The sequence below is a fragment of the Elgaria multicarinata genome, chromosome 10 (assembly GCF_023053635.1).
Source record: "Elgaria multicarinata webbii isolate HBS135686 ecotype San Diego chromosome 10, rElgMul1.1.pri, whole genome shotgun sequence".
Taxonomy (NCBI): domain Eukaryota; kingdom Metazoa; phylum Chordata; class Lepidosauria; order Squamata; family Anguidae; genus Elgaria; species Elgaria multicarinata.
The window spans coordinates 5358308-5377963 of record NC_086180.1 but is presented as its reverse complement, the minus strand read 5'-3'; positions in this window follow the sequence as shown (position 1 = coordinate 5377963).

Here is a 19656-nt window from a genome sequence, read left to right as displayed (position 1 = left end):
TTTCATATGGTCACCCTATCTAATCCGAAGATGTTGTTCTTGTTGTTGTTGCCGCTGCTTTTTTTAAGTGTTTCTATTAGAGCTGAAACAGTATTTGCAAATATTTATAATGCACCAGCATGTCCAATATCACCATCCCAATTTTGAGTGAAAATGTTCATATCTGAATTTTGAGTGTGTGTGTGTGTGTGTGTGTGTTTAGCTCAGAATGTTGAGACCCAAATGCTTGAGATTTCATCGTGCCAAAAAGCTGCCAACCATCAAATATCTACAGCAGACCAACGATTTATCTGTACAGGAAATTTATATCCCTCCCTTCCACTGTCAGGACACCTCTTAGGGGCGGGGGGCAGGGTTAAAGCATTAAAAACACACACCACAAAACAACAAAATTCAGTCAAACAATTCAATCAAACAATAAATGAGACATTTGCAACGAATAAACACAAGAAAAAAGTAGGGTTGTGCACGGACCCCCCGATCCTCTTCGCAGCCCGATCCGGAAGTTGTGGATCAGGCCAATCCACCCCACCATGATCTGCATGTGGCCCAGTCCGCTTCGTTACGGAGCTCCAGATCCGATTCGGAGCTCCGTTTTCCCCCCACCCATAGACTTACCTGGCTGTGCCACCATCGCCACACGAACTGCAGAGGCGGGGCCAGGTAAGCCCCCCCTCACGCACACCACTTACCTGGTCTGTCGTGGCCCGTCACCAGCTTCACTTGATCCTGCATCTCAACCCGCTTGGGGCCTACACTCATGGGTTGAGCTGTGAGCTCAAGTGAAGCTGGCGATGGCCACGACGGAGCAGGTAAGACCCCCCTCCCCCCTGCCCCCTTACCTGGCTCTGTCGCCATCACCGCACGGGCGGCGGCAGCGGTGGCAGCACCAGGTAAAAAAAACCCTCGCACACACCACTTACCTGGTCCGTCGCGGCCCGTTGCCAGCTTCACTTGAGCCCACGGCTCAACCCACTTGGGGCCTACACTTCCGGGTTGAGCTGCAAGCTCAAGTGAAGCCGGAGACAGGCTGCGATGGACCAGGTAAGACCCACCCTCCCCCCTGCCCCCTTACCTGGCTCTGCCGCCACCGTCACATGGATGGCGGCAGCGCCGGGTAAGGCCCCCTTACCTTTATTTCAGATCAAGGCGAAGGATCTGCCTTCATCTCGATCCGCTCCATGACACTCTGCTGCCCCCTCCGATCCTCTTCGCCTCCGCTTTAAGGGGAGGCGAAGCACCCCGAACCGCTACAGCTTCTCCGACCCAAAGAGAAGCAGAGAACAGCCCTTGAAAAAAGCACCAAGGTCAGCTACTACAAGTTTAATCAGGCAAACAAAAAGCCTGTCCAAATAAGTAAGTGAGTAAATAAGAGTGCCATCCTATGCATGTTGGGGCATGCTGGGAGTTGTAGGACTTTTTTTCTGTCTAAACAATGCCTAGGATTGTTCTTTAAATGAATACATTTCTTGGCTGGATGGAGAAAGGAAGAGTATAGGCCTATGGGTTTGTCAGTAGAATGGAGTTCCATTGCGCTGACAAATATGCCCATTTTTTTGTGGACGTCAAATACAGATTTGAAAGATGTGGTGACTATTCTGCAAAGAACTGAATATTCACACAATATCCAGGGAATATTTATTTTCAATAAATGGAAAAGAGGATTTCAAAGGGTTTTGTCCCGTGAGCTCATGTGAACACTAGCTGCTCAAATTGAGAGGTTGTCCTGTGCAAAATGCCCTTAGGGGACACTCCCCCCTCCTGCATTATCCAGAGAGACCCAGAGACCCACCGCAACTCCTAGGACAGCCTCCTCCAACCCAAATGCCCTCCAGATGTTTTGGACTTCAACTGCCATCAGTTCCAGCCAGCATGGCCAATGGTCAGGAATAATGGGAGTTGTAGTCCAAAACATGTGAAGGTTTGCCAGGTTAGGCAAGATTTTCCGAGGCGTTAAGGTAGTAAATGTTTTTAAATACATATAAAAAGTTAATAAAAGGAAAAGATTGTTCTGCTGCCATGCTGGCATTTGGGGTGGGGCGCATTTAGGGTGTGGGACCTCTGATCTGGGCCCTCTGGTTTGGCCATAACACAGCCACTTACTGGCGGTTTCAGCAGCCTTCCTCAATGACTAGGGTGATTGTATGGAAAGAAGGACAGGGCTCTGTATCTTTAACAGTTGTATTGAAAAGGGATAGTTTTTTTTAAATGTATATTGTCTGTTTTTATGCTTTTTATGGTTTAAAATTTTGTATATTTGTTTTTAATGTTCATTTTTTTAACCTTTGTAAACTGCCCAGATTTGGGGTGGTATATAAATGTAATATAATAATAATAATAATAATAATAATAATAATAATAATAATAATTCTCATTTGTATGCCTGCAGCACCTGGTGAAATTCCTTCTTCCTCACAACAGTTAAAGCTGCAGGAGCTACACTGGTGTGACCAGATACAAAAGAGGGCAAGGCTCCTGCAGCTTTCACAGTTGTGATGAAGAGGGAATTTCACCAGGTGCTGCACGCATACAAATGACACTTGCTGAAATGCCCTTTTCTAGGCAACTGTAAAAGATACAAGAGCCCTGTCCTCCTTTCCATATGGCCACCCTGTCAATGACACAAGGGCCAGACTGAGGGAGGCCAGTCGACATGGGAGCCTTTATATCAGCCTCTGTTGTCACAGATTGGTCCGCTAACATCACCTGACATCCCAGGCCAGGAGGGTTAGAATAAAAGAATCATAGAATCATAGAATAGCAGAGTTGGAAGGGGCCTACAAGGCCATCGAGTCCAACCCCCTGCTCAATGCAGGAATCCACCCGAAAGCATGGGCTTGTCCTTGAATGTTCCCACCTGGGTATGCCTGCAGTTCCTTCCTTTGATGAGCATGGCCAGTGGTGCCGGGACCCAGGATCCCGTCCACAGTGCACCCAGTTTGAGCCCCGTGACACCCAACATCTGCCACCACTTGACAGTTGTGGGCGGGCTGCAGTTGAGTGGCAGCCAAGTCCTGTTTCCACCTCTCTAATTTCGGTGTACCTAACTGCTCTTGGAGATGGGCTGCAGGAAGAGAACAGGGAAAAGCTATTTGTGTGGGTAATTGCCGTGATTTTCTCCGCTAGACAGTGCACCCAGCTTCCCTTGTTAATGTAAACATGCCTTTAATGACAGCTTGCACGGCTTGTGAGCGAGAGCCGTTGCTCCGACGTTTACAGCCGGTGATGTTCTTCCGTGCAGCCTGCTACGTAGGCTTCTGGGCTGCATTGCGGTAACGCAGACGCAAACACTCCCAGTTGTTTTCATGTAATTTTGTTGTTGCCGCTGTGGTTCGGGTGTGCCCGGCTCAGTCCGCACCTCTTGTGTTCGGGGGAAATTTGGATTTGTGCTGATTGGCCCCCTGACTTCAGGAGAAGCAACGTTGTGGGTGTATGCCATGGCGGCGGTTGGGGGGCTTGGAATTATTGAGCAAATTTACTTATCAAAATCGCCTCACCTCATTTTTTCCACAGTATTTCCAATGACGGATGGAAGTATTTTTAGGGAAGGATGGATTCACCTGTGTCCCACTCCGTCAGACACCCGCCAAGGCACCGCCATCCGCTCATGGCATCACACGAGCTTCTTCACGGCCTGTCGAACCCCCGACAAAGCTGGGGATCCACCCAGCCAAGTCCAGAGCCTCTATTGCACACAACAACGGTCAGGTCCAGAAATGGTGTATTTCCCAAGTTGCGTAAACGGCGCCTGTAAAGGCCCCATTTGTACAACTTGGTAATTACGCAATTTCCAAAGCTGCCATTGTTGTGCACAACAGAGGCTCTGGAAGAGGGTGAATGACCGCTGGGCACTCACTGAGCCATGTGGTGTGTGAAGAGCAGCCCCACGAAGATGCTATGGCCCAGCGAGCTAGGTCCAGGGGGTTCCAAGTGGAGGGGAGTACGCCAGACTCCCGTACAGAGATGGGTGCCCAAAGTATTTTAGAACAAACCAAAACAATGGTTTATAACATATTGGGCATCACGAGATGGGAAGGTCTCCTGCATGAACTGCATGTAAATCAATGCATGTTGTGCAAAAACATTCATTTCAGTGGTGCTCATGTAGGAGACCTTCCCACTGGGATGAGCCCATTTGAATCTGGAACTTGGATCTCCTGAGGAAAGAAAAAAACCTCCTTAAACCTACATAAAGATTCCAGCAGGGACAAAGTTACTGAACTCCAAACAGAGAAGAGAAATTCTATCTCGATTTATCTTTTCAATGCTAAATGGAGATCAATGGCTCTGCCACGTATTGGCATCAAAGGGGCACGTGGCAAGTATGAGTCCCCTCTGTTCTCCCTAGTTCTTTCCTCTTCATTCTAGATCAGCCTTCCTCAACCTGGGGCGCTCCAGATGTGTTGGACTACAACTCCCAGAATGCCCCAGCTCTGGCTGGGGCATTCTGGGAGATGCAGTCCAACACATCTGGAGCGCCCCAGGTTGAGGAAGGCTGATCTAGATGGAAACATGTCCTGGGCCTTGTCTGCACCAGCCGTTTATTTCAGGATAATATCAAAGTCATCCCCACCAGGCCACATGACACACAGCTGATCGCGCTGTGATCTCGGGTTGACCCCTCAGTTATTCAGGAATATCGCTGACTGCTTTTGTCACCGTTTTTCCGGCTCTCTCACTACAATCCCAAAATCCATGACTGGTGTGCCCCCCTCTTCATGAAGCTGTTGCTGTTCAGTGCAAGTTCCCGTCTCAGCGAACAGCCAACCCGCTGTCAGGGGCGTGTCCAGCGGTTTCGGAGGTGTGTGGGAGTGGACACGTCCGCCATTTTCGGCACATTTTTTGATTGGTTATCGGCATGTTTTGGTGCCGACTGTGCGTATTGTTTTTTAACACAAACATAGATCTGAGCAGCCTCCCGATTCATAAAAACAAGCCCTGTAGCCTGATCCACATCTGCCTAGCCCCGCCCACCTCTCCCAATCCACATGCGGAAGCGCCATCAGGGGGCGCACGTCCTCCCGCAACGGCACTCCTGTCATTGTGGGCAACTTTCCCCGCGTGTGCCCCGTGAGCGGCCGTCGCAGAAGCAGGGAACCATCGCCATCATCCCTCCTCCGTGGCCAAAGGGCCGTAGGTGTAGATTAGGCCCCAGGCCTCAGCTAGATCAGGGGGTTGTTGTGCGACGATCTCGCAATTTTTTAATCTGGAGATTGTCGCACTGGTCTACACGCAGCGTGCGGCGGTGTGGCTGCCATTTTTTTGTTTTAAAGAAGAAGGAGTGCACGAGCGCTCATGTGCAGAAGTTAAGTTTTTTTTAAAAAAAAAATCCCTGCCCCCCCACGCCACCCCGATGGGTGCAGGTCCTGTCTCCTCGTGAGGAACCGGGACAAACCGGGACACCTGCACATATGTTCCGCGGCCTCGGGATCAGCCTGAGACCATGGAAAAAGCGAGCACAAAGGCAAAGGCATGATCCCGGGACAAGGGAGAGATAATCTCAACCTGCCTTCAGGTTCCCCTGTGTGTCATGTGAACGCACAGGGACGATCCCTGAGGTCGCCCTGGGATATCGCCCCGTCTAGCTATGGCCCTAGTCTCCTTCTATATAACAAGCCAAAAGTCAGCCATGCCAAGGGTGGACAGAAGGTCCATCTCCAGGTGTTTTGGACTTCAGCTCACAGGATTTCTGAACATTGGCCATGCTGGCAAGGGCTTCTGGGAGTTGAAGTCCAACTTCAAGGCATCTGGAGATCTGTCTTCTGCCCATTCCTGCCTTTGGCTGTGTGTATGACCGCGTACACACACACACACACACACACAGAGTTCTTCCCCTCCCTCCTCTCTTGCACTACTTTCTAATCAACTGAACAGCTCACTCAGGCAAAATTGGCAGACACCGAAAGCCCCAGAGAGGCCACCTATCTTCGAAGGCATCTTAAGACAAAAGAAGAACACTCTGCCTTAGGGAAGAAAAGTTTTTAACTGTCCTTCCCAATTGCCTGACTTATCCAGTACATTTAACTGTGGCCTACCAGAAGCCAGAAGGGACAAGTTCAATCAGCATTGAACAAAACTTTCCATATGGCTAAAGTAGGGTGACCATATAAAAAGGAGGACAGGGCTCCTGTATCTTTAACAGTTGCATAGAAAAAGGGATTTCAGCAGGTGTTATTTGTATATATGGAGAAGCTGGTGAAATTTCCTCTTCATCACAACAGTTAAAGCTGCAGGAGCTATACTAGAGTCACCAGATTTAAAAGAGGGCAGGGCTCCTGCAGCTTTAACTGTTGCCATGAAGAGGGAATTTCACCAGGTGCTGCATTCATACAAATGACACTGGCTGAAATTCCCTTTTCAATACAACTGTTAAAGATACAGGAGCCCTGTCCTCCTCTTCATATGGTCACCCTAGCTAAAGTACTGCTTCTCCTTGTCGTATATGGAATATGTAGTGGTAGGATTCCTATTTCTTTAGGAGCTGAGTTCCAGGATCTGACATAGTCTGTATTAAGAAGGGTGTGGGCTACAATCTGAAGTACGGCAACTCATTTCCCCCCTTTTGTTCTTAGTGCTAGTTTTTAAAAATCCTTTCCTCTGAATACAGTTTTATCAGCATTCATCCTGCCCCTGGTTTTGAACTTTATTTTTCTGCATTAGGGCGGTCACATTCCCAGGTCTGAGGATTTTCTGTACAGGCTCCCAAATGTCATGGGATATGACTGAAAGCATCAACACACGTGTGCACACATAAGGAAAATGAACAGGTGTGTTGCAGCGGTGTGCACTGAAGGCACAAATAATGATTGCATACCATTGTGCAGTTCTAAGTTTTCTTTTTAAGAAAGCTTTGGCCTACAATGTAAATGCAGATTTTATTTCCCACTTTGAAATAGTTGGTTTTGGGACTCTCTCTCTCTCTCTGTCTCTCTCTCTGTCTCTCTCTGTCTCTGTCTCTCTCTCTGTCTCTCTCACTCACACACACACACACACACACACACACACACACACACAAGGCATCTGTAATTTGCACTATATTATCCTTCCCCTACCTGGAGCCGTCTGCATGAGTTGGACCAGAATTCCCTGGCTGCACTATATCAGGACTAGGGTGACCACATGGAAAAGAGGACAGGGCTCCAGTACAGTGCTTTTAATACTGTATTTTGTAATTGTGCTTTTAACATGTTGGTTGTTTTATTATGGTTTTAACTTTTGTGAACCGCCCAGAGAGCTTCGGCTATTGGGCGGTATAAAAATGTAATAAATAAATAAATAAATAAATATCTTTAACAACTGCATTGAAAAGGGATTTTCCCTCTTCATCACAACAGTTCAAGCTGCAGGAGCCCTGCCCTCTTTTGCATCTGGTCACTCTAGTATAAATTCTGTAGCTTTAATGGTCCTCAGCTTCAGTGCACATGAAGTGCACATGAAGAGGGAATTTCATCAGGTGCTACATGCATATGAATGATACCTGCTGAAATTCCCTTTTCTATGCAACTGTTAAAGATACAGGAGCCCTGCCCTCCTTTTTAGATGGTTGCCCTAGCCATGACACAGTGTTGTTCCAACATTGCAATGAGAGAAAACATGGCAACCTTTTTGGCCATTTCCTCCTGCTTGAGTCTCAGCTGCTTGATGTAGTCAGGACAATTGGTAGAAAGGAAAGTACAGGTGTTCCCCCCCCAAAAAACAGAGATGGCCACCCCCACCTACACTGGTGTGTCAACATCCTCCCCCATGCCATAGACTGGCTGAATACTTAGAATCATAGAATAGTAGAGTTGGAAGGGTCCTATAAGGCCATCGAGTCCAACCCACTGCTCAGTGCAGGAATCCACCCTAAAGCATCCCTGACAGATGGTTGTCCAGCTGCCTCTTGAAGGCCTCTAGGGTGGGAGAGCCCACCACCTCCCTAGGTAACTGATTCCATTGTTGTACTGCTCTAACAGTCAGTAAGTTTTTCCTGATGTCCAGCTGGAATCTGGCTTCCTGTAACTTGAGCCCATTATTCCGTGTCCTGCACTCCGGGGTGATCGAGAAGAGATTCTGGCCCTCCTCTGTATGACAACCTTTCAAGTCTTTGAAGAGTGCTATCACTTCACCTCAAGGACAGGACTAGGACCGTTTCCTATCAGAAGATCCTCAGTGGACACAAGAAAATGGACAACCCCGAAGGACGGCAGGTAGGAGCAGTTGTCATATCCCCTGACCAGTCCAGGCTTGGTGATTGACCCCACCCACCCAAGGGAAAAGGTAACCTCTTAAAAACTGGCAAGTGGCTCACCTCGCTTGGGAAAGAGCGGAGACCAATCATCTTTACAGCCTCCTTACAGTGCTATGGGCTCTACCCGCCGCAGCTAGTTCACCAGGCGTGATGAAGGGGGTCTTTCACGTTCACTGACTCCACAATGTTCCCTTAGCCAATTTGAGGGAATGGAGGTGCCTTAATGGTGGCCATCCATCTTGTTACCTAGCAGAAATGAGAGCCAAAGACACGGCACAAGGAGAGGAACAACCGGCACAAGGAAGTTAAGCCTGGAAATAAGGGACATTTGTTACATTTCCTTAAGAGATGTTATAGCAGCCTACAAGGAGGCGAAAGGCACCTGGGGGCAGAACTTCAGGGCTGTGGGGAGAAAGTCCAGCCCTCCCAGCCTCTGAATCCAGGGTTCCCCAGAGGGCCATGTGCCTTTCCCCTGGCCCCGCTCCTTTCCCCAACCACTGATTGGTCGGTGGTTTCCCAGGCTTTGAGAACTCCCCCCCCCCCGATTCTACAAGACTGAAATGCCTCTTCCAGGACTTAAGTACTGGCAGGTGACCATATGAAAAGGAGGACAGGGCTCCTGTATCTTTAACAGTTGCATAGAAAAAGGAATTTCAGCAGGTGTCATTTGTATATATGGAGAACCTGGTGAAATTCCCTCTTCATCACAACAGTTAAAGCTGCAGGTGCCCTGCCCTCTTTTAAATCTGGTCACTCTAGTTTAGCTCCTGCATCTTTAACTGTGGTGACGAAGAGGGAATGTCACCAGGTGCTGCAGGCATACCAATGACACCTGCTGAAATTCCCTTTTCTATGCAACTGTTAAAGATACAGGAGCCCAGTCCTCCTTTTCATAGGGTCAGCCTAGGCAGGAAGATCTTTCAGCTGCTATTTTGGGTTCTGTCCCTTTGGCCCTGCCCACCATGGAAATGTGACATGTAAAATGTGTCCCACTCATGGTATATGGCCCCGAAAAGCTTCTCTGAAATAGTGTTTGACCTTCAGACTTCAAGAGGTTCTGCACCCCAGCACTGCAAGCTCATGGCTGCCATCTTGAATTTTTTTTCAGATGTTCACTGAGCCCCCATGATATTGGTTGTACCCTGATTTAAAAGCTGTGGTGCCCATGCCTGATATATATATATATATATATATATATATATATATATATATATATGCTAATTGCATCCCGAAGTCCTGCCTGTAAAATTCAAGATGGCAGCACCCTTCTGGCTAGGGTGACCATATGAAAAGGAAGACAGGGCTCCTGTATCTTTAACAGTTGTATTGAAAAGGGAATTTCAGCAGGTGTTGTTTGTATATATGGAGAACCTGGTGAAATTTCCTCTTCATCACAACAGTTAAAGCTGCAGGTGCCCTGCCCTCTTTTAAATCTGGTCACTCTAGTATAGCTCCTGCAGCTTTAACTGTTGTGATGAGGAGGGAATTTCACCAGGTTCTCCATATATACAAATGACACCTGCTGAAATTCCCTTTTCTATGCAATTCCGGATGCCCCATGCCTCTGACTAAGAGGGTGGGGGAAATCAAGCTGTATGAAATTAACTCCTACATGTTAAAAAAATAAGAAGGCTAATTTGATAAAGTTTGCTGAGTTCAGCTCTCCTTACCACATAGTTTGGTTGACCCTGTTGGAGAAGGACCTTAATTAGGGTGACCATATGGAAAGGAGGACAGGGCTCCTGTGTCTTTAACAGTTGTATAGAAAAGGGAATTTCAGCAGGTGTCATTTGTGTGTATGCAGCACCTGGTAAATCTCTCTTCATCACAACAGTTAAAGCTGCAGGATCTATACTAGAGTGACCAGATACAAGAGAGGGCAGGGCTCCTGCAGCTTTAACTGTTGTGATGAAGAGGGAATTTCACCAGGTTCTGCATGCGTACAAATAACACCTGCTGAAATTCCTTTTCTATGCAACTGTTAAAGATACAGGAGCCCTGTCTTCCTTTCCATATGGTCACCCTATTCTAGGCGCCATCTGGGCAAACTTAAGCATGTTGGAAGTCCATTACTTTCAGCAGGAGTGATCTAAGCTGAAAGTTTAGCAGGGTTTTTCCAGCTGAAATCTATGGGTCTGAAATGGGGTTGATGTAGTTGGATCACGCCCTTCAAGTCCAGCACTGTGAAGGCTTTTGCAATAACCAAAGCTTGTACAAAGTGGCCGGGTTGACACAGAATACATTTACACAGGGCACCTTTTGCTCTCCAAATGTTTAAATATTTAGGAAGATTGATTGGGCTTATAAAAGTAAACTTTGGAACAGCAAATCTGAACACTGTCACTCATGCTGAAACCTAAAACCCACTGTGAAAACTTATCATGTTCTCTAGGGCAGAAACAAAAAGTATTAAATGTCTGTGCCACGGGCCAGGTGGCTGACGTTGGTCAGACACAACCTACCTGGCTGATTACTAGGGACAGGCATATCTGTCAACTTCATGCATATTTTCATGTGTATTTTCCCAGTTTACACAGTGTGGTGTAGTGGCTAAAGTGTTGGACTTGGAGTCGGGAGATCTGGGTTCTAGTCCCCACTCGACCATGGAAGCTCACTGGGTGACTTTCAGCCCAACCTACCTCACAGGGTTGTTGTTGTAAGGATAAAATAGAGCGGAGGAGGAGGACCAGAGGACCTTCTCTTCTGCTGCTCCCAAACTGTGGAATGGCCTGCTGGAGGAGACTCATCAACTTAACAGTCTACTAGCATTCAAGAAAGCTATAAAGACTGATCTCTTCCGGCAGGCCTATCCAGTGGAATTTTAGGATGTTTTTAGGATGTGTTAGGATGTTTTTAACAATGAATATTATGTTTAATTGAGTATTATGTATTTTATCATTTATTGTTGTTTCCCACCTCAATCAAAATGGAGAGGTGGGCAAGAAATATTATTATTATTATTATTATTATTATTATTATTATTATTATCTGACTTGGGTTCCTTGGAGGATGAAAGGGTTGGGAGGGAATACGGAGACAAAGAGTTTTGAGAAATATGTCTGTGGGAATAAAAGAAAATTGCTATAAAATTGTATGGAGGTGGTATCTGACCCCGGTGAGATTAAATAGAATAAATAAGATGAATTCAGCAAATTGTTGGAGAGGATGTGGGGGGAAAGGAACGTATTTGCATATGTGGTGGGAATGCGAATTTGTGCAAAAATTGTGGGAAATGGTGTTTATTGAGATAAAAAAATTGTTGGAACAGAGATTGAAGAGACACCTACAGTGGCATTACTATCATTATATGGAAATTTAAAGTGTAACAAAGAGACTAAAGAACTGATAACAAATTTGTTGACAGCAGCAAGGTTAATCATATCTAGGAACTGGAAGGTTCAAGGAGACTATCATATTGAAGAGTGGTATAAGGAAATTTGGGATATAGCTAATGATAAACTGACATGTAATATAAAGTTAAGAAAAGTTATAACAAAAGTAAATGAATTTGAGGGAATTTGGAAACAGTTCCTAGAATATGTATTCTCTAAGGGGAGTGGAAAACCACCACCAGAAGAAACAATGAGATTTTGGAAGCAGGAATAGATCCCGAAGGGTGGAGGGGAGCACTTATGTTATGTTATGTGATTATGTAAAAATGATAATTATAAATGTGGAATTGTAAGCAATTTATGTTTTGATTTATGTGTTTTAATTAGTATTATGTTCTTGTATTTTAAGATGTGAAACTAATAAAAAATAATAATAAAAAAGAGGATAAAAGGAAGAATATAAATGCAATAAATAAATAAATAAATAAAATCAATTGTGTGCATCCTTGAAACTTACGCATTCCTCTCCCGTTGCTTCAAGCGTATTTGTGCACATTTTTCAAAAATACCCCCTTTTTTTTCATGTGCACTGTTCCGATGTACACATGCTGTCTGACACAGGGATATTTTTAGTCCGTGACTCACTTTGCAAGTTCGGAAATACTGGGTCCGAGTCCAGGTTCAGTCTGGAAGACGTGAACTGGATAAATCCTGATAAAAAATGAACTGAAATGAGTTTCTCATACAACCCTAGTCAGTAATGGGCTCAAGTGACAGGAAGCCAGATTCCGGCTGGACATCAGGAAAAACTTCCTGACTGTTAGAGCAGTACGACAATGGAACCAGTTACCTAGGGAGGTGGTGGGCTCTCCCACACTAGAGGCCTTCAAGAGGCAGCTGGACAACCCTCTGTCAGGGATGCTTTAGGGTGGATTACTGCACTGAGCAGGGGGTTGGACTCGATGGCCTTGTAGGCCCCTTCCAACTCTACTATTCTATGATTCTGTGATTCTATGACTTCAGGGAAAGCCTTGCATGAAGAGATGGGCCTTGAGGTAATGGCGGAGGGTGGGGGCTGTCTAATGTCTAGTGCTCCAGAGGGTGGGAGCGGCAATGCTAAATGCCCTACTGCAAGTTGCCCCCATGAATGCAGGAGCTGGGGACTAAGCAGACTTTTCTACTGCTGACTTTCCTTTGTCAGATCATCATCTAGTTTCTTTCAATATTACTCACAATCCTCCTCCTTCACATCCCGCTTCTCGCTCTTGTCGTGACTTGCAATCTATCAATTATGAGGCTTTTTCTCAGTCTCTAGCCTCCTCTCTTCCTTCTGTCTTATCCGCTGTCTCCTTGGACTCAGCTGTCTCCTCCTTTAATTCCTCCTTATCTTCAACTCTCGATAATCTTGCTCCATCTACAACTTGGATAGTTCGCCCTTCTCAACCCCAACTGTGGCTCACCTCTTTCCTCCGCTACCTTCGCTCTTGTTCCCGGGCAGCTGAACGCCTTTGGCGTAAGACCAGGGACTGGGCGGACTTTGTCCATTACAAATTTGTACTCTCCTCTTTCTCTTCTGCCATTTCACTGGCCAAACAGCAGTACTACTCAACGTTGATCCAGTCAAATGCTAGGCATCCTCAGCGGCTCTTTGCGTCCTTCAATTCTCTTCTGAAGCCTAATCCGCCATCTCTCCCCGCCTCTCTGTCTGCTAATAACTTTGCCTCTTTTTTCAATGCCAAAATCCAAACTATCCGCTCTGATCTGGCCAGCTCTGCTCCTCTTCCAGTTCCTGTTCCTCATCTGTCAGTTCCTCCTGCAAATTTCTCTGCGTTTCCTTCGGTCTCAGCGGATGAACTGTCTACAATACTGCGCTCTTCGAAGCCTTCCACTTGTTCTCGTGATCCGATTCCTTCTCGCGTCTTTATTAATCTTATTCCTGCTATCCTCCCTTCCTTGCTACATATTATTAATCTTTCTCTGTCCTCTGGTTCATTTCCTTCTGCTTTTAAACATGCTACAGTCTCTCCCATCCTCAAGAAACCTACTCTTGATAGGCTATCTCTGTCTAACTACCGACCTGTCTCTTTGTTGCTGTTTGTTTCAAAGATCCTGGAGCGTGTGGTCTACTCTCGTTGTCTTGACTTTCTTTCTAGTAACTCTGCTTTGGATCCATTTCAATCTGGATTCCGTCCTCTGCATTCCACCGAAACAGCCCTTACTAAGATCACCAATGATCTCCTTACTGCCAAGTCTAAAGGCCTTTATTCCGTTCTTATTCTCCTTGATCTAACTGCAGCCTTTGACACGGTTGATCATGATCTTCTCTTAGATTCCCTTCATGACCTTGGATTTTGTGGCTCTGTCTATAACCGGTTTGCCTCCTATCTAGCGGGTCGCTCTTTCAGCGTGTTGGCTAATGGCAGCTCGTCTTCCTCTTTTCCCCTTTCAGTAGGGGTTCCGCAAGGCTCGGTGTTTGGCCCGTTGTTGTTTTCCTTATACATGTTGCCCTTGGGCAAGCTTATTCAATCTCATGGCCTCCAATATCATCTGTACGCCGATGATACACAACTATATCTGTCATCTCCGGAACTTTCTCCTGATGTTCACGATCGTATCTCGGCATGTCTCTCAGATATCTCAGCTTGGTTGCTTCATCGTCGTTTGAAACTTAATATGGCAAAGACTGAATTGCTTGTTTTTCCTCCTAAACCTTCTCCTCATCTCTCATTCTCTCTTACTGTCAATGATGTTACGCTTACTCCAGTCAAGGAAGCTCGTAGTCTTGGCTTTATATTTGATTCCTCACTCTCCTTTATTCCTCATATTGAGGCAGTAGCTAAATCCTGTCATTTTTTCCTGTATAATATTGCCAGGATTCGATCATTTTTGTCTGTCTCTTCTGCCAAGACGCTTGTTCATGCGCTGGTTATCTCTCGGTTGGACTACTGCAACCTTCTTCTCTCTGGCCTTCCTTCTTCTCACATCAGTCCGTTGGTCTCTGTCCACCACTCTGCCGCTAAGATCATCTTCTTGGCTCGCCGCTCTGACCATGTCACTCCACTTCTGAAATCTCTTCATTGGCTTCCAATCCACTTCAGAATCCAATATAAACTTCTCCTGTTGACCTTCAAAGCTTTTCACGGTCTAGCTCCTTCCTATCTCTCCTCTCTCATCTCACACTATCGCCCCGCTCGTGCTCTTCGCTCCTCTGATGCCATGTTTCTCGCCTGCCCAAGGGTCTCTCCTTCCCTTGCTCGGCTTCGTCCATTTTCTTCTGCTGCCCCTTACGCCTGGAACGCTCTTCCAGAACATCTGAGATCCACAAGTTCAATCGCAGCTTTTAAAGCTCAGCTAAAAACTTTTCTTTTTCCTAAGGCTTTCAAAACTTGATGCTGTTTGGAATTTATACTGTTAGTTTTACCCTACCCAGTGCCTGTTTGCAGTCTCTTCCCCTCCTTATCGCTTTACTATGATTTTAATAGAATGTAAGCCTATGCGGCAGGGTCTTGCTTTTACTGTTTTACTCTGTACAGCACCATGTACATAGATGGTGCTATATAAATAAATTAATAATAATAATAATAATAATAATAATAATAATAATAATAATAATAATAATAATTTGACCAGGGGTGAGCAGCAGTCAGTTTTAGTTGGGGGCCAAACTGAACTGGATCTCCGACCACATCCTCTGCAGGGCATTCAATGGGCATGGCCACTCCCACTGCTACCTTCGCCCCACCTGTTTTGTTGATTGGGGTACAGAGAGAGGGACTTGGATGGAGAAGCCTTTTCCTGGAGGGGAAGACTATCCATGGCTACTAGCCCTGATGGTTGTGTGCTACCTGCAATATTCGAGGCAATAAGCCTGTGTGCACCCGTTGCTGGGGAACATGGGCGGGAGAGTGCTGTTGCACCGTGGCCTGCTTTGTTGATCCCTGGCAGATGGCTGGTTGGCCCCTGTGTGAACAGAGTGCTGGACTAGATGGACCCTTGGTCTGATCCAGCATCAGGGCACTTTTTATGTTCTTAACATGGGCGGGAGAGTGCTGTTGCACCATGTCCTGCGTGTTCATCCCTGGCCAATGGCTGGTTGGCCACTGTGTGAACAGAGTGCTGGACTAGATGGACCCTTGGTCTGATCCAGCATCAGGGCACTTCTGATGTTCTTAACATGGGCGGGAGAGTGCTGCTGCACCATGTCCTGCATGTTCATCCCTGGCCAATGGCTGGTTGGCCACTGTGTGAACAGAGTGCTGGACTAGATGGACCCTCGGTCTGATCCATCAGGGCGCTTCTTATGTTGTTATGTTCCATACATCTGGTGAAGTCCCCAGCTTTGTGCGCAGCATGTTGTCCCAAGGAGGGTGGCGCATACTACACAAACGGACCTGGCCAGCCCCGGGGAAGGTGGCTCTTCCTCTTAGTGGCTGCTGCATCCCTGGCTTTATGTGACTCACATCATACCCATGGGGTGGTAAGGGTTCTGCCAGTATTGGGGAAATGAGCTGCTCCTTCAGTCACCGGCTCAGTGTCCCCCAGTGTCCATAGACCAGAGACAACAGTGGAGATTCCTCCATGAGGATTTCCTCCAGGGGAAGGGCTTGAAGGCCAATACATGGAGACTCTGCAAGCTGAAGCGGGAACTTCTGTAGGCAGGATTAGGCCCACAGCTTGGAGATTCCCCCCTCGATGCATTTGAGCATCCCAGTTTAATGAGAGGAGCAAGCCAAGGCAGCAAGAGAACACCAGCAGAGCAGGTGGAGAGCTGATCAAAGTGGAAGGAGCACAGCACAGCCAAGCAGGACGCAGGCCCTACATGTGCTAGAGCAGTAGTTCCTAAAGTGGGTGGTACCACCCCCTTGGGGGGGGTGGCATTGCATAGAGGGGCATTAAGAGGCAAGAGAGCCCTGGCTATGGGAGCGGTATATAAGTGTAATAAATAAATAAATAAATAAATAAGGGGGGCAATAAGAGGAAAAGGGGCGGCAGGGGGGCGCTCGAGGTGGTCTTTTCTGAGAAGCGCCTCTCCAGAAGGTCTTAAAACCAAGAGACATTTTTATGGGAGAAGGTAGCTTGGTCCCAAGCCATATAGGGGAAGAATCCACACATGTATTAATACCGTTTAAGAAGAGTCCTTTTAACAGTGAATTGAAATGTTTCAAAAGCACCAAAACGCTAATGAAGAGACATACCCTGTTTGGTGTGCCCCGCCACGCTGGCTGCAAAACAGAGGCGTTCGCTCTCTTTTCCCTCCCTCCCTCCCTCGGCAAGCCTGGGGCGGGTGCTTCGGATTTTGAATAAATATTCAATTAATTGTTTCTGTTTTGAATTTTATCGTTATTATCTTCCCTAGTGGGTCATTGAAAACCGCTATTCTGAATAATGATTTTTATAGTGTAGGGTAGGGGGGCACTGCGCATGAGTTTGTGGAACCAAGGGGGTGGTGACCTGGAAAAGTTTGGGAACCACTGTGCTAGAGCAAATGTGATGGTTAATAGGCATTCTAGCACTCTGGTTGGAACCAACTTCAGCCACAGCCATACCCTCTGAGTAACAACCCCTTCCCCCTGCAATTTCTGTACACATAACAATCTCAAAATCAAATTCTCCAAACTGAGATCTTTTCAGCCATCAAACATGGAACATCAATTGTCAACACTGAAGTACTGTTAGTCGGGCACTAAGGGCCAGATATCAAATGGAGCATCTGTAATAGGGATCTCCGGTTGCAGTGCCTCACTCACTCCAAAAAATAGCTGCTGAGAGTTGAAGAACCCTCCAGAAAGATGGTGAAGTTGGGCAGGGAACAACAGATGGAGTGGAGGAGAGGACAAGCACTGACTCCACACTTATGTGGTGGAGGTGTTCTGTGGTCACAGAAGAAGTTCTTTGGATTCGTCAGTTAAAAAACAAACAAAAACAAAACACATAGCAGGTGGTGTGATAAACATCTGCCTGAAACCTTGAAGAACGTCTACCCATCAGTGTAGACTTGGGATTTTCAATGTGGTGCTCGTGGACAGCAATGTGCTCTCCAACATGTCACGTGGCACCCACGAGGATCTCTCCCCATCTGGTATTTATTTTTAGTTGTTTTAGTGCTGCTTTTAACTCAGGCCGTAGCTAGACTTAAGGTTTATCCCAGGATTGTCCTGAGGTCAAACCTGTTCATCTAAGTGCCACACAGGGCATCCAGCGCTCAGGCAGGGACGAACCCGGGATGATCCTGGGATAAACCTTAGGTCTAGCTATGGCCTCAGAGTCCAGAGAAGTTGTGCTTTTATATTAGGGTGACCATATGAAAAGGAGGACAGGGCTCTTGTATCTTTAACAGTTGTATTGAAAAAGATAAAGATATTACATATTAGAATGTAAGCCTATGCGGCAGGGTCTTGCTATTTATTGTTTTACTCTGTACAGCACCATGTACATTGATGGTGCTATAATAATAATAATAATAATAATAATAATAATAATAATAATAATAATAAAAGGAATTTCAGCAGGTGTCCTTTGTATATATGGAGAACCTGGTGAGATCCCCTCTTCATCACAGCAGTTAAAGCTGCAGGTGCCCTGCCCTCTTTTAAATCTGGTCACTCTAGTATAGCTCCTGCAGCTTTAACTGTTGTGATGAAGAGGGAATTTCACCAGGTTCTCCACATATACAACTGACACCTGCTGAAATTCCCTTTTCTATGCAACTGTTAAAGATACAGGAGCCCTGTCCTCCTTTTCATAGGGTCACTCTATTTTATATTGTATTTTACATTATCTTGGTTGCGCTTTTATATTGAGTTTTATAGTATGATTTTATACTGTTGTTTTGTTTTGAATTGCCTTCATTTTGTAAACCACCCAGAGAGCTTCGGCTATTAGGCGGTATAGAAATGCAATACATAAATAAATAAATAAATAAGAAGTACCAGGCTGCAGAAATGTCTGTATTTTCAGGAATACCTCTAAGCCCTCTGTAGGCCCCCAAGGCATTGTTAGAAAAAGGTGTGAATGCTAGGAGCTATCTTCTAAGCTTCATTAGCTTAATAAAACAAAGCAGTTGCTTATCAACTAAATGGATGGTTTTTCCCTGTGCTCCACAGGCTTTCTGCTCTCCTTCAGTGACCTCTGCCATGTGATTAGTCTGGCTGACCGCTCTTCCCACTTCTCTGAACTCCACTCACTTGACTCTGTGATCTGGGATCTGTCAATTCTGACGCTCCCTCGACAGCCAACAAAGTGTAAGTACCCTGGGGGATGGCGAAGGGGAAGATGACCTTTGAGCCTGGGCTTCCTGTCTGATAAACTCTTCGGAAGTTCTTCTTTGACTCTTGGAGAGTGTTGGGGCACATCTACACCAAGCAGGATATTCCACTATGGAAGCAGTATATGAAAGGCAGCAGCCGCACTACTGCTTTATAGCGGTATTGAAGTGCACTGACAACTGTTGGGGCCCATTGACACAGACCACTTTCATACCGCTATATCCTGCTTGGTGTGGCTCCTGCCTTTTATATACTGCTTTCATAGTGCAATATCCTGCTTGGTGCAGATGAGCCCTTGGAGAATTTCCTCCCTCACTTCCTGGCCCAGATGGTCTTCTCCGTCTTCAGCTTCTGAGTCTGATTCGGCATTCACACCAGGGAGACTGGGCTTCAGACTGACAGTCTCCTTCACACTTTTACACCTTTGTCTGCAAAGCAAGGGCCCTCCAGAAACATGTTCATCAGCATCAGAGTCCTTTTCCTCCCCCTCCCCCTCCCCCTCCTCTCTTCTTCTTCTTCTTCTTCTTCTTCCTCTCCTCCTCCTCCTCCTCTCTTCTTCTTCTTCTTCTTCTTCTTCTTCTTCTTCTTCTTCTTCTTCTTCTTCTTCTTCTTCTTCTTCTTCTCCTCCTCCTCCTCCTCCTCCTCCTCCTCCTCCTCCTCCTCCTCCTCCTCCTCCTCCTCCTCCTCCTCCTCCTCCTCCTCTTCTTCTTCTTCTTCTTCTTCTTCTTCTTCTTCTTCTTCTTCTTCTTCTTCAAGCTACCAGTTCTCCTGAGCTCCCATCTGCAAGAAGGCAGCAGCTCTGCCTCTGACATCAACACCCCTCCCCTGT